Source organism: Meriones unguiculatus, chromosome 9 (genome assembly GCF_030254825.1).
Source record: "Meriones unguiculatus strain TT.TT164.6M chromosome 9, Bangor_MerUng_6.1, whole genome shotgun sequence".
Classification (NCBI taxonomy): domain Eukaryota; kingdom Metazoa; phylum Chordata; class Mammalia; order Rodentia; family Muridae; genus Meriones; species Meriones unguiculatus.
Window position 1 is genome coordinate 99,841,756 of NC_083357.1, and position 10,653 is coordinate 99,852,408.

Here is a 10,653-nt window from a genome sequence, read left to right on the forward strand (position 1 = left end):
TTTTTTTTTTTTTTTTTTTTGTGGTTTTCTGAGTCACTTCTTCCTAACCTCCCACAAATGGCGTGGGTTAAATAGAGCTATGGGGATTTTTTAAAAAGAGTCATTTCGGGATTGGGAGGGGACAAGGGAGGAGTTACAGCTGTGATACAAAGTGAATAAATTGTAATTAATATATAAAAATAAATAAATTTAAAAAATAAAATAAAAAAAAAAGAATCATTCTGACTTCACAAGCTTAGAAAGGCATCACCTGTATTCAACCCACACAGACACACACAGGCGCACGCGCGGTCACACACAACCTACCAAGAAGGCAGCTGTGGTGGAAGGTTCCATAAGGTCAGGTGACAGTGATTTGTGTTTTGTTGTGGTGTGGTTGCCCGGCCGCCTTGATCTTCTGCTATTTGCTGGGCAGGTTAAATCACGGAGTGGATTGAGAATCTGACCTCATTACATACCGTATGCTGAATCACTGTCCTACAACTGTCACCCGAAGGCACCCGCAGGGGTCGGCTCTCCTGGAAACACAAAACGTGCACCAGCTTGTGCGGCCTGATTACTGCTGTTTCTCACTAGTTCTCCACGAGCGTGAGCAACAAAATGATATTTTCTCTTTTCTCTTCCCCCTTCCTCTCTTCCCATTCGTCAGACCGACGCTGGCAAAACCCTGCCGACAGCTTTCATTTTAAGGTTGTGATCTAAGCACGAGCCCGCTGTCCTCAGTGTAGTGACCGCCCTCTAACGGCGGTGATGAGTTGCGTCAAACGGAATTACCTTTTTGTTTTCCCTCCAGAGCAAACCTAGTCTCCAATGAAAACCCAGTTGCCTCAGAGAAATCCTTGAAGAAGGTGATGCGTTGGGGTTTGTAAAGAAGAAGACGGGGACATTAGATTTGAATCTCTGTTTTGACTCGTTTTGTGTTGGTTTGCAACCCCCAGATCTCGGAAGAGTTAAGTACATCAGCCATTCTGTGTGAGACTGCAGAAGAACTCCCATTCGTTGAGGATCAAGCTGCTTTTGTCTGAACCACTGAGTTAGAAGGAAAACTTGTGGAATTCTACCCTGCTTCTTGATGCCCTGCCTGGTGCTCTGGTGCTCACTGCTGCTCCGATTTTCAGACAGGAGTCTTCTCTGAGACCACCAGCCTTTAAATAGGTAGTTCTTCAGCCAATCATTTTTCACTCAAAACACAACAAAAGCCAAAGCTTCATGTTGAGTTGTACCCAGATGCTGTCTTCTTCTGGGACAACTGATGGGCTGTTTGTTTTCTGATGTGCCAGGAACCGGTCTGTACTTCCTGAGTCTAACTGGCTCCCTAGAATGAACCTAACAACTTATGTATCAGCCTAGCTGCTTCCTAGAGCGAGCAGACTGGGACACACACACACACACACACACACACACACACACACTGTACCCAAACTGAGTGAGTTATTCCTCACAGGCTTGAGGCATGAGCTTTCCATTGTATAAATAAAGGGCTGTTTTAATGGCTACATTTTTCACCAATAGTTTTTAAAAATCACCTTTAACAACTTGTTTGATAGGAATATCAACTCTAAATACTCTGGTATTTTTACCGGACCATCTGGTGTCCAGTAAGTATCTGGTAAGGATATTTTTGCTTGATTTTTCTTTCATACTTTGGTATGCAAAGTTGACAACTTCATCTCAAAATGCCTTTGATCAAAGACACATCTATTTCTTTACCAACAAGTTTCAATAGTCTCCTGCTCTCTTTGCTTCAATTGTTATTACCTCCTGGACCAGCAAAGAGGCTCAGTTTGAACACTTGCAATGCTGTGAGATTGAAGAACTGCGTTGCACCGTCTGTTGTACTGTGAAATTAGTTCGAGTTTGCAAGTCCCCGATCTTGCTCTGGAGAAGATTCATGTGTCCTTTGAAATGTCTGTGGAGTGGCTAGTTGCGCTTAGCAGATAGAAATAGAAACAGTTGCCTCTGCTCAGCTTATGGTCCTCCTGCCAGCTCCCAGGCGCCTCCCTTTCCAGCTTCTCCTCCTAGCTTTTCCAAAACTTCACTCATTTTAGCAAATCCTCCTTACTCCCACACTCCTTGTCAGCAGATGACCTTGGCTCTGTGGTCCCAGAGGAGACAGACTATTTACATAACTCAGTCTAGTTCTCTCTGCTCACTAAATGCGCCCATTTTACAAACTGCCCTTTATGTTTTCTTTCCAGGGGAGGGCGAAATGATGCCTCTTACCTTCCAATCGAGCCTCTCCCTGTATCCTAACTCCATCCATGTCTCCATCCCTGCCTCTTTCCCAAGTATTCACTGGTCACTGTCTTAATCCCTCAGGTATAACAAACACGACACCTGTTCTCCAGAGCAAGCAATAGAAAACCATTCCACTTCACTTAACCTCAATAGGAGATCCACTGGATTGATGGCTGGCTCACACACCCACAGGAGCCTGCAAGAACTTCAGGAAAGAGAGTTCCCTGGAGCTCCGCTTGGGAGCAGGAAGAGGAACAACAAACGTCCTATCAGGTGAGAAGCATCTTTGGCTTGCTGTCTCTCCTGCTGGTCCTTTGATGCAGTGAGCTGAAGAGCGGCAGATACTAGTCAGTCTTAAGCCAAATGACTTGCTTGTCCTCAGGTAAGTTGGGTAGGGAGAGGGGGTGTTGGTCCATTCCCTGCCATGTGGTATTGTGCTCTATCACTAGTGTGTACTAGGACACAACCAAAATAGGAGTTGGTTGCTGGGTTATTCAAACCCACAAATGGTGACTGTAGATAGTTCCTCTAGTACAATGAATTTCTCTCAAAAGACATGAAATTGAGACCAAGGCAGGAGGAAGAGAACAAACTAGAAACAGAAAGACTATAGCAAAGAGAAGCAAAGATGAGACAGGCTCCGAGAGCAGCTGGCAGACAGGAGAGCTGAGTCATGGAGAAGGCAGTCACAGGGGTATGAGGACAGATGGACATCCACGCAGAGAGCTGGTGAGACAGTGGCAGCGTAGTGACGAGTGGGGGCAGGAGCTAGTATTTCTGAATGAGCGTCCAGCATGACCTCGCTTGAGGGCTTTGGATCCCAGACTCACGGTGTCCCTTGGTGGCCGGAGGAGGGTATAAATATCAGCTTCACCGCTCAGCTGAGGTGTGACCCCGGGCAGGTTGTTGTTATTATTATTTTAGAAAGTGATTATATATCACAGCTGCTTCAGCTGGAAAAGCATGCTTGTGTTAATTGCTCACTTGGCGTAAGAATTAAACTCAGCAGACTTTCTGGCCTACTAGATCTCACACGTGGCCACTGCTGTTATTACTCTTGTTCTTTCATGCTGCCCACGATTCTTCAAATCCTGGTTTGTTATTCTATCTTCATGGAAACTTCCAACTCATCTTTTAAGGTCTGGTTCAGATATAACCTCTTCTGCCTATCTATTCGTAAATCTTTCTCCTGGCACTAAACCTGCAGTTCTTTCCAGCAGTTCTTGAGTGGCTACCACACCTAAGTGCCGCAGTTCTCCAGGTGGTGGAGAGAACGAACGAATGGTTCTGTTCTTCCAAAGACTAGACTCTACAGTGACAGTGGCAAACACCCAGTTCCATTGTCTTCTAGTAAACGCTATAAGAGGGCTGTGGCTGTGTGGCCACCGGCTCTGTATCTTTCCCCATCTAAATCATGTCTGCAGCAGACCAGCTGGTATCATTCATTATTGGCATAGCTACTTCTCTGGTGTCTGTATAACTCTCAAAAAGAGTTTTCTTTCAAGTCTTTTAATCTCTGGAACCTATGAGGCACTTGATACATTGGTTGAATAAAGAATTAGTTCATTGTGCTTTTCACTGGAAAAATTACTAATCTTCGTAGATGATGTGTGTGAGCATGTGTGAGTGTATGTGTGTGTGTTGGTGCTAATGGGCATGTGTGAATTCATAAAATCGGAGGACTTGGATGCTGTCCCTAAAAAGCTACCTTTTTTCTTTTTTTGATACAGGCTTTCTCACTGACCTGGAATTTGTCAAGGAGGCTAGGCTGGCTGGCCAGTGAGCTCACCCACTACCCCTGCTGGGATTACAAGCACCATCAGGTTCAGACTTTTTTTTTTTTAATGCGGATCTTAGAATAGAACTCGTGTCCTCATTTTTGCAAGGTAGGCATTTATAACTATCTCCTCAGCATTTTATTTTGGTTATTTGCTGTGACATTTTATTTGGTTATTGCTGTTTAAAATAATAATAAAAAAAGCTTTATCCTGAGATCCCACAGAAATTTTCCTTAGCCCAAATTAAAGTTTAGTCACCACTTAATGTCATCTGTAGTCTTGTGGGAATTTAAATAAGGGGAGGGAGAGCGGGATAGGGGATGCCAGGTCAAAGCTGATAGGTCGCTGCGACATCCCAAGGCAGTCCCCCTCATGCAACATAAAACACCAGGTCTAGGAAACCGTAAATTGTGGCAGAAAAAATTACAACAGACTTGGGGGAGCAGGTGGCAACAGAAATGGAAATGGTAGGCCTATGAGGGGGAGGCAGAGTCCCAGGAGGAGCAGAGAAGGGAGGGGAGGATGCTTTGAAGCACCCTTCTGTATGCCGAGGAGAACTGAGGTGTGGAGAGACAAAAGAGCAGAGGCCAGATGCTTCAAAGCATCTGTTTTTGACCTATTGAAAAAAAATGTTGCCAATGTCAGTTCCCCATGTGGCTGTCTCTTACTGTTTATGATTATGTTTTGTGTTGATTAATGGCCAAACACAGCTCGAAAAGGTAGCACAGCATTATGCAAATGCTGAGTAACTAGATTGTTTTTTGCTTACCTGAATCAGATTTTGCAGCTGTACAATTTGTCTTTTTTTTTTCTCTCTCTCTCTTTTGGCTAATGACTTTAATCAATGAAGTCAAATCATCTTTTTCTTTCTTTCTTTCTTTCTTTCTTTCTTTTGTTTGTTTATTTTTATTTTTGTTTTTTAAGACAGGGTTTCTCTGTGTAGCCTTGGCTGGATGGACTCACTCTGTACACCAGGCTGGCCTCAAATTCACGGAGATCTGCATGCCTCTTACTTCCCAAGTGCTGCGATTAATGGAGTGAGCCATTTCAGAGCTTAAAAAAAAAAGGGGGCCAAGTTTGTCATGTTGCAAATGTGAAGAATGAACTTTGAGAAGCTGCGTGACTTCCGAGCATCGTCACATGGGAGGCTGTGTTTCCTCTTCTGCTACAAGGACAGACCCTTCATGTGTGGTAATGATGAGAGGAGAAACACTGTTCTCCAGCAAGCAGAGCTAGGACTTCTTGGCAATTTAAATCAGGGCTTGTTTACTAGCGTTCATACTGTTTCTGTTTTCATAAAGCTGGGTTCTATTTTGTGAATCAGTGAGAAATTTGAGGAAAACAGTAAAATGATTAAATTATACTTCAGGAAGGTAGTTAATCTAGTGGGAATAGCCTTCATGACTACGGTGGGTTAAAAATAATACACGCTTTAACTATGTTTATCACTGCATTTTAATTAACTCAAGCTGGGCTTAGTGGCATGGTTTCTTTTTTACTTATGTCGGAAATCCATTATGCTTTTGCTTCCACTCTTCACATCGCAAACATTTCCACTTGTTTTTCTGTGAAGTGACTGAGTTTCCATAAGTGAAATTTCTGTTTGAGCTAATAATTGTGATGTTCTGTTCATTTGGTGTCATGTATATTTAGTGCTCTCTTTGAGAGCAAATTAATGCAAAGTCGTCTTGGTGCACTTAGCCCACAGTGACAAATTGCATCATAAGCAATAGAAATTTGTCTCTCACAGTTCTGGACAAGGTCATGGTCATCATATTTGTTGTCTGGTAGATAACTGCCTGGTCCATTGATGACCACCTTCCTGGTGCATAAAGGGCAAGTTATCCATATGAGTTTTAAGGGCACTGGTAAAGTTTGTCTCTGAGCAGACAAACTTACCTTGTACTGCATGGATAGTTTTGATTTTGCTTCATATGAGAACACAAGCAAAGCCTAACTTGGATTGTTTCTTGTAAATGCCTAAGTTAAAGACAAATGAAAGTTAGCCAGGTGTGGTGGCACATGTCTTTAATCCCAGCCGTCAGGAGGCAGAGGCAGGTAGATCTCTGAATTTGAGGCCAGCCTGATCTACAGAGCAAGATCAGGACAGCCAGGGCTACACAGAGAAACCCTGCTCTTCAAAAAAACAAAAACCAAACAAATAGAAAGAAACTTAAGCTTAACCAATCAGAAGCTAAAGATTAACACATACAGCCATAGACATTTTTTTATTTATTTAAGAAAATAGACTAAATGTGACAGCATAAGCCTGGGACTGATCAAGCAGTCCCTTTGTCTTATATGCATTCCCTCTATAACAGCTGTCTCCACCTCTCAGCTTCTAGTATGATCTGCTGGATTCACAAATCACTGTTTGCTGATATCAACAGTTTAACGATTATTTTTGTGTTTCAGTTTTCTTTTCAACAGTCATCTCTGGCAGGGTGGTGGTGGCCTGGGACCACAGGCAGATCTCTGTGAGTTCAAGGCCAGCCGGGTCTACAGAGATCCCTGTCTTGGAAAACAAAACAAAACAGCAACAAACCCCCTCAAAAACAACAACCAACCAACTAACCAAACAAACAAAAAAACCTAGCCCTCATTCCATCTCATCATCAGGATTCATCTGCTGTGAATCCTGAGTCTCTTGCATATAAGGCAAGCACTGAGCTGCACTGTTGGCTCAAGATTAAGCGCCAAAGTGTGATTTTGGAGGCACAAAAACATTCAGTCTGTAGCAAAACTTAGTGGTGACAGCTCTCACAAACGTCGCTTTCGAGCTGCACTGTGCTCACCCATTCTCTGATTTACTCACAGCATAAAGTGACTGTGTCACTCTGTGTGTGTGTGTGTGTGCGTGCGTGCGTGCGTGTGTGTGCGCGCGCGGTATGTTTTTACTATTGTGGAAGAAATGTACTGTTAATCAGAATTAACACTTTGAAGTAATTACAGTTGGAGAGAATAAGTGTGAATAGATGAAAAGTTAAAGAAAATATTTTCTAAGAGGAAGCCTACAAGAGTACATTATGTTTTGGGAAATTTTTCAAGTACAAGGCCCTGGGTTGAAATACTTGACTTCCAACCCATTGCACTTAATTTGTGCAAGAGAAGTTTCATGTATGTTTTTGGTTATAAAAAGCTTAAAGAGCTAACGTTGAGTGAAGAATAGAGGAGGTGATAGATAAGAAAACAGAATGGCTACCTGGGGAAGGGAGGGAAGCAGTCAGAGGGAGCAAGGAGCAAGGAGGGAGGCACTGGGGGAGGAGTCAAAAGACAACAAAATGTAATAATAATATGTAAATGAAGATACCATAATGATTACTTTGTATGCCATCCTAAATTTTTAGTTACAAAGGAAACTAAATAAAAGGATATCTTTAAAAAGAAAAGAAAAAAAAAAGGAAAGCCAGCTCAAGTTGAAATTGGAAATGAAGGAAATGGGCCAACCAAAGCCACTTTTATTTACACCTAGTACCAGCCATTTCTAACTAAGCCTACATCACAGAGAGGCATACATTTTTGTTCTACGCGTTATTTTCTAGCCAAGCCTAAGCTCCCATTCTCTCTTTGGGAGATGTTTTTCTTGAGGTGACTTGCTAACGATTCACCTTTACATGGCCTGGAGCTGGGCTGAGGACCAGGTCCACCTGTTCTGCACATTGGACATCTGGAATATATTTGAACACTCAGGAGTGGTGTAGCAGCCATCTCTGTTGACAGTTGTGTCCGTGTCTCCAGCAGCAGTGTCTAGTATTAAGGTTCCTGCATGTGCTGTGATGTCTATGTTAGGATAGCTTCCTGGTAGCTTTGCTTAGTAAATCCTACTGCTTCATTCTGGGTGCTGAATATGGCTGTAACATTTATAAATATACTTCTCAAGCCTTTTGAGAATATATGTGAAACTCCTAGAATCTTTAAAATAAGTTCTATCTCTTCTTTTAGCTAGCCAAAGTCTGTTTCTTTTATATACATCTAGAAAATCTTGTCTAGAAAGTAGTGCCAAGAGAGGTTAAAAGAAACAGACTTGCAAATAAATGGAAGGGAACTAGAACTTAATATGTCTTGTTAGGAACTAAAGGGAAGTGAAAATAAAGCTGTTACTTTTTTGTACATGAGGACAGTTTTATACATCTTCCCCCCTGCCCTTCCTGTTTCTCATATCTCCTCCTCACATTGGCCCTTCTTGTTCCCCTATACAGTTTCACTTCTATTTTCATGTCTCATTTATATGCACATATACATACCTCGAGACCACAAATGAAAGAAAACATTTATTACTCCAAGACTGGTTTAATTTATTTAACATGAGTATCTTCAGTTGTGTCCATTTTCCTGCAAGTAGCATGACCTTTATCATCCTTATGGCTAGACAAATTTTATTGTGTAGATATACTCTATTTTCTTATCCATCCCTTTGCTGTTGAATTCCTAGATTGATTCTAGAGCCTAGCAACTGAGAATAAGGCTACAATAAACATTGACATGCAAATATCTCTGATATATTGGCCTGGATCCTTTGGATAAGTAGCCTGGAATGATATAGCTGCATTGTGTGGTGGACTATTTTGATTCTTGTTTTAGCAATTTTCATTAGTTGCTCACTAGGTGGCGTATACTGTGGACTGATTATTAGGAACAAAGCAAACAAAACTTCCGTACTCATTAGAGTAAAACTTTTTCATCTGGAGTAGACAGGAACTCCACAAGGAGAGCAACAGAACCAGAAATTTGAACACAGGGCTCTTCCCAGAGACTCATGCTCCAACCAAGGACTATGCATGGAGATAACCTAGAACCCCTGCACAGATGTAGCCCATGGCAGTTTAGTGTCCAAGTGGGTTCCATAGTAATGGGAAGAGGGACTGCCTCTGACATAATCTGATTGGCCTGGAGGTGGTCTTTGATCACCTCCCCCTGAGTGGGGAGCAGCCTTACCAGGCCACAGAAGAAGACAATGCAGCCACTCCTGATGAGATCTGATAGACTAAGATCAGAAGGAAGGAGAGGAGGACCTCCCCTATCAGTGGACTTGGGGGGAGGGGCATGTGTGAAGAAGGGGGAGAAAGGGTGAGGTTGGGAGGGGAGGAGGGAGGGGCTTATGGGGGGATACAAAGTGAATTAAGTGTAATTAATAAAAATAAAAAAGAAAAAACTTTTAGAGGAAGAAGACAAATTAATAAGTGAGTATATGATATGTCAGGCATCTATACAATATATATATATTAGGGTGAGGTGAGGGGTTTCTTTTTTTATTTCTTATCAAGTCCACTGGGATTAAAATTGAGGGAATAGTGAGGGGAGCAGGGGCTGCCTCTATCATGACCTCAGTTGACTGCTCTCTGATCACTCACTGCTGATGATGAAGCCTTGCCAGGCCACGGAGGAAGAGGATCCAGGCAGTCCTGATGAGACTTAACAAGCTATGGGCAGATGGCAAGAGTGGAGAGCTCCCCCTTTCAGTGGACTAGGGGAAGGGGATGCGGGGAAGAGGCAGGGAGGGCAGGTCTGGGGGAGTTGAAGGAGGGGGCTTCAATCTGGATATATAATGAATAAGTTTTGAAGAAAAAAATTAAAAAATATATATAAAAATAAAACATACATCATTTATTGAAAAGAATTGAGGGAACAAAGCTGATATAGGGATCCTGGGCTTGCTGTTAGAGTCAATATAAAACAGATTGAAAAATAATAAATAATGCATATTGTCAAATACATAAGCTAGTAAGTAAAAGCAACCTCACTTTGCTGAAAGAATCAAAAAAATTTAAGGACTTAAAGTATTGAAAAAAAAAAGATTACTTGTCTGATCTCCCTTTAACTTGCCCATTGATTGGTGCAAGAGGCAGATATGCATTGGAGAAAGGCGTCTTTGTGATTCTACAATACATTAAGATGGAAGCTATGCACACATGTCAGGGACTTCTTTAGCTCACTGAGGGTGCTAGGTAAATACCGCGCTGCCTCTCTGGACGCTCCAGCTAACTGCCCCTGTGAACCCCTGCACTGATCATTTTTGATGTTACTTTTAACGTGTCCAGTTGCTCAGCAGGTCTCCGTGGTGTGGTGCTAGAGGCAAGTGCAGCACGCTCTGTGGATTTTATCAGCCCCACGCTTGATTGATAGTTGCATTGTTTGTTTCCTCGATGGACTCTCCCTTTCTACTTGGTGTTGCTATCATCAGTCAGTGCGGTGGCCTGATGGGGCCTGGTGTCGGGGACAGTTTCGGTGAATCGGTTCTGTGAGAGGTGAAGGACGCATGGTAAGGGTTTGTCTTTCAAGGCCTTTGTTTCAGGGCCGGCCAGTTCGGTTCCTTGCAGTGCATTCGCTTTTGTCCTGGAAGCTAGCTGACTTTGGATTCCATCCTCCTATGAAATGTATTTCTTTGTTAACAGATCATGAGAAAAAAATATATATATATTTATTTCTGTCCTCTTCCCCAGAAGCACACTCTGACTTAGCCACGTGGATTTTCTTTAATTTTTTTTATAACAGCCTTTTCTTCAGTTTAAACTCAGTTTGTTTATTTTTGAGATTGTAGGTTAATTATACAACATTTCTCCTTTCTCTTTCCTCCCTCCAAACCCTTGAACACCTCTCCACTATCTCCTTCAGCTTCACAGCTTCTTTTTTTCATTAC

At 42.4% G+C, this 10,653-nt stretch overlaps 1 long non-coding RNA gene across 1 annotated transcript; it reads left to right on the forward strand.

Annotated features, from left to right (window-relative positions):
* The first annotated feature begins 290 nt into the window (after positions 1-290).
* LOC132656525 (uncharacterized) lies at positions 291-8,514 on the forward strand. Its single transcript, XR_009594290.1, has 5 exons — positions 291-848; positions 939-1,155; positions 2,320-2,511; positions 3,969-4,124; positions 4,941-8,514. It is a non-coding gene; the product is annotated as an uncharacterized LOC132656525 (long non-coding RNA).
* Positions 8,515-10,653: the final 2,139 nt, after the last annotated feature.